Genomic DNA, 5,070 nt, shown 5'->3' with positions numbered 1-5,070 from the left:
AAATTAGTGGGAGCTCATAAACTTTTAAAGCAGGCATGGTAAACAGCAAAATGCAAGCAAATGGATCTGGCAAGCATCGTGCTGATTGTGTTAGCAGTGTCAGGGAACTTCATTGTTCAGTAGCAGTCATGTTACTACAGAGTTCCCTGCTCAGCAGGGTCAGTGCAGGGAAAAGTCATATTTATATTGTCTTTAGATATAGATTTGTAATATATAGAAAGGTGGATACGTGTGTGTGTGTCTTATATACACACACACACATGGGCCACATAATTTAAAAATACAACTAAAGTTTGTGTCTCAGGTATATGTGTATGTGTGTGTGTTGCAGCATTATAAAACGCTGTTGAATTACATATGAGCAAATAATTATGCTCTCTGCATTGTAACCAAAGACATGCTGGTAGGTGAATTGGCTCCTGTCTATAGTGGCCCTAGTATGTGTGTATGAATGTGAGTTAGGGACCTTAGATTGTATGCCCCTTAAGGGTTAGGGACTGATGTTAATGTACAATATATGTATATATATGTGTGTGTGTGTGTGTGTGTGTGTGTGTTTAAAGCGCTGCATAATTTGATGGCGCTATATAAGTACCTGAAATAAATAAAATAAAATAAATAAATAAACCCTCCTGTATGTATGTATATATATATATATATATATATATATATATATATATATATATATATAAATATATATATATATATATATATATATACACACACACACATATATATGGACTGTTTTGGGGTTTTTTACATATATATTTATATACAGAGAGGGGGGAGAGAATCATACCTTTGTCTATATAAAACAATCTATAGCTTATATATATTTATTTTATTTACATTTTATACTGGATACCAAGGGGATAAATTTGAAATATTTGTAATTATGGTCTTCATTTTGTAAAGCGCGACACAAACTGTTGGCGCTATACAAACCATGTATATAAATAATATTAATAATAATGGGCTTTAGCAATACATTATCTAGAATGCTGATCCTGTGAACTCTAATGTATATTTTATATATATATATATATATAGTAAGTGAGCTCTGCAGATAGAGGAAAAAGGCATGCAAAACAAATTCATGCTAAGAGAGGACATAAGTTGTTCATTAATTACAGGAGAACCATGTGAAAGAAAGCACATGTGTTCTGTGAGTTGTCCTGAAGTTCAGGGACAGAAGTGGCACACCTCTGGAATGTGTCCATTCCCCCAGCAGCAGCTCAGACTGGCCCTGGGAAGTCTGACTGCACTGGGTCCCTATACTCTAAAAATATCCTCCATGAAGGTGAGAAAGGAAACTGTGCAGCAGAGAAGACTGTACTGGGAGAGTCACTTCAACCTCCTCCAACAAAGGATTTCATGGGATCAGACTCGCTTTGTATAGATTTGTGATCCAACAGGATTAAGTTTTGATGACATATTTATTACAAACATACATACATACATACATTATATATATAATTCCATTTTATTTCTTTTATTCAGACATAATTGAAGTGAATGTTCACAATTTATTATGTGAAGCTTCTCATCTACTTTAGTGAACCACCCTAGGATCATATATATATATAATGTTACTTACTTGTTGATTACAACCAGCTTGTTTTACATAGGCAGATATATTTAAGGCTGACCATAAACTATACAATCTGATTGTCCTTTAGATCTACCATCAAATAAATAATGCAAAGCCTTTCCTAATTTGAATGGATTGTGTAGATTTGCCCTCCTGTCACATAGTTTTGGTAAGTCTAAAGCCATACATTCTACAATCTGATTGCAACTCCTATAGCTTTGCTAAAACTATGTAATAGTAGGACACTCCTGAACAATACATTCTATTTGAATCAAATCAGGCAGGGCCTTTCACTTCACAACCGTTGTTAAATCTAAAGGAGATTGTACAATCTGATTGTATAGTCTATGGCCACCTTAAAGGAGATTGTACAATCATATTTTGTAGTGTATGCCCCGCGTTTTAAGGTAACTTCTAGATCTGATTAACTTTTCTTGTCTTGCATCCTGTCCTGGGATATTGATTGGCTGCTGCATTAAGGGGGGGGGGGGGTAAACAGCACTTTGTCATTCTTTAGATTGTGAGTTCCATGAGCAAGGCCCTCCTATTCCTTCTGTATTGAACTGCATTGTAACTGTACTGTCTCCCTTTATATTGTAAAGCACTGCATGAACTGTTGGTGCTATATAAATCTTGAGTAATATTAATGATGATGATATTAATAAAATTATTATTATTATTATTATTATTATGGTTATAGTATTAGTATTATTATTATTTTTTATTATGGTTATAGTATTATTATTATTATAGTGTTATTATTATTATTATTATTATTATGGTTATAGTAGTATTATTATTATTTATTTATTTATTACAGGTACTTATATATCACCGTCAATTTACACAGCACTTTACATATATAGTGTGCATTCACGTCATTCCCTAACCCTCAGGGAACTTACAATCTAAGGTAATAATAATAATAATAATAATAATAATAATAATAATAATATGTAACTAGGCTGATTTACTAAAGCAGTTGAGAATCTTCATGGAACAAATTGTGCATATTCACTTCAATGATCCAATCATGTTTAGATGAAACAAGTAATCAGGAATTTGTTTTTCACATGATTGGATAGTTAAAGAGGCTAGCCACACAATTAGGTGACACTTCGTAACTCCTTTAGTAAATCAGCCTCTATGTATGTTAATATGAACTTCTCATGTCAGATCAATGCGTGCCATACATATGAGGACAGTATATATTCTTGTTTTATGGTCATACATCAGTTTCTAGCTCTATGTAGTGTAACCAGTGAAATGACAGAAAAGAAGTTGATTGCAGGAAAAGCAGCAGTTGTGGCTTCTCGCTGGGTGTGAAAGGCAGAGGTGTTATTCCGCGGATGGTCAATAGATGGCGGTGTGCGCTGTGTATCTTCCGGAGTCGGGCGTTGCACAGCGGGGAGGACTTCTTCTTCTGCTCCGGGAATGGCACTCTGTACGCCGGACTCTCACTGCTCCATTCACCGGCCACAATGGGCGTCTCGGAAATCTTGTGATGGAGATGACTGGGGACATTGTGCTGTGAAGAGCCGGGCACACACTCCATACGAGCCCAGGCCGGTTGCACGCTGATCGGCACAGTAGGGGATCTGAGGCTGGCGGTGGGGTGAAGGACACCGGGATGAAATCTACAGACCGGCAGGAATATAGACTGTGCTGGACCCCAGGGAGTCATCATACATGTACAATACTAAAAGTCAGAAGGAGAGAACATTAAAAACTCACTTTAGGGCTCATCCGCACCATCGCAGCCAATGACGTCCTAACGCATAGCCAAGGCGATTTTCCTAATGCCCCATTGTTTCTGTTCACACCAATGCGCAGAAAAAAGTACTGCAGGCTGCATTTGTACACAGCGCAGCTTGTTGCAACACGGCATTGGAACGCACATCAGTACATGTGTCATCAAAGCCAATGTTTTAAACAGAACCTGATGTGTTTTCGAAAAGAGCCCACGTCCTTTTTTTTTTTGTCAGCTTCCATGTGTTTTAGGGTTCGTTCACACTACTTGTGGTGACCTGCGTTTTTCTACACTGGATAAACATAGGTCAGTCCTAGGGCACATTAAAACACCAGGTGTAGCGCTACCCCCTCCCTAGTGGTTGCCCTGACCTTGCAAGCCTCCTGACACCTCTGACACTCTGGGTTCAGATATATTTCAACAGTATAGAATAATAATGCAAGAGACACAATTCTTTAGTAACACCTCTATATTAAAAGTGCTCAAAAGGGTAGGCCACAGAAATAATGGGTTTAGGCTATACAACTCCAGTTAACCCATAAAAGCAGAAAACTGGTAAAATAGGAATAATCAATTAGCAACGTTTATGACATTATACAGTCATGAGTAGTAAGTTTCAACCATTAAATTGCAACCCCCTGGCGCAAGAGATTGAAAAAAAGGCTTGTTGACTTACCTGCACCCTCCAGACCACCAGCGCTGCAATGGGGAATGCAGAGAATTAAGTAAACATATACTCTGGCATTAATAGATATATGGAACCCAATTTGAATAGCAATGGCCCTAAAATAGAAGAGGTCCTTTTAACTAGAGATTGCAACTTGAGTCCTGTGGTGATTAAAGTTTCTTATATGATGGTATCCTCTGTTGCTAGCATTGGTGGGACCCATAAACATTATTGAATACTGGCAACTCAATGAGATTAAACAGATAGACTGTGGTACTGCTCAAAGCAAAGGTCTCCTGGTGCTGAGGTGTAAAGCTGTCTGCATGCAGTGTCTCTAGAGTGATGACATAAAAAGCATGGTCATCAGCCAGCTCACCAATCTTATGGATAGCACAGCCTCCTAGGAACAGAGTTCTTGCTCAGGCTCTTGGCTGGTTGCAGGAATGTGAGGTGTTACCGCCTGATGGCCTGTCGGCACAGCAAGCAGAGATGTCTGTGTGAAGACCGTACAAATGACAGTCCCGATGCAGGGATGCTGGGGTGATCCCAGTGTGCCGATCGGCATCACTGCTGTGCTGAAAAGATGTGCAACACATGGCAGTGGTAGGCCAGCAATCGGTCTCTGGAGGAGAACGGCAGTCCCCCTGTGTTCAACCTTGAATCCTGCAGCCAAGAGCTAGCCAGTCCCTTGCTGTAGAATATATCTCCTCTCCCAGCAACCTTCTGGTTAGCAGCTCTCTGGTAGTTGTAGTTCAATCAGCACTCAGGAATACAGTATGTATTGGCTGTAGCAGTGGCGTCCCGAGGTGGGTGGTGTGCGCTGCACTGGGTGACACTTACCGCATGGGGTATCAGTGGACCTGCTCCTCGAAATGGTAAGTTGTAAATCAAGCCGATGATCCCCGCAGGATGGATCCAATCCATCCTGTGGGGATCGTTGGCTTTCTTTACAACTTACCTTTTCCTGGAGCGGGTCTGGTGTCACCCCGTATAGGTTACATGCCAACGATCCCCGCATGATGGATCAGATCTGCAGATTGGGGAGCATAATGGATCAGACTC

At 39.5% G+C, this 5,070-nt stretch overlaps 1 long non-coding RNA gene across 1 annotated transcript in view; it reads right to left on the bottom strand.

Annotated features, from left to right (window-relative positions):
- The window catches only part of LOC149474746 (uncharacterized), a 10,065-nt gene extending 6,658 nt beyond the window's left edge, over positions 1–3,407 (bottom strand). Inside the window, exon 1 of the long non-coding RNA XR_016312677.1 lies at positions 3,326–3,407. This is a non-coding gene — a long non-coding RNA (uncharacterized LOC149474746). The remainder of the gene's footprint in view (positions 1–3,325) is intronic.
- Positions 3,408–5,070: the final 1,663 nt, after the last annotated feature.

This window comes from Staurois parvus, unplaced genomic scaffold (assembly GCF_062004578.1).
Source record: "Staurois parvus isolate SC_StPar_1 unplaced genomic scaffold, SC_StPar_1.0 ptg000001l, whole genome shotgun sequence".
Lineage (NCBI taxonomy): Eukaryota > Metazoa > Chordata > Amphibia > Anura > Ranidae > Staurois > Staurois parvus.
Note: the sequence above shows the minus strand (reverse complement) of the source record. Positions and strands in the feature narration are given on the sequence as shown.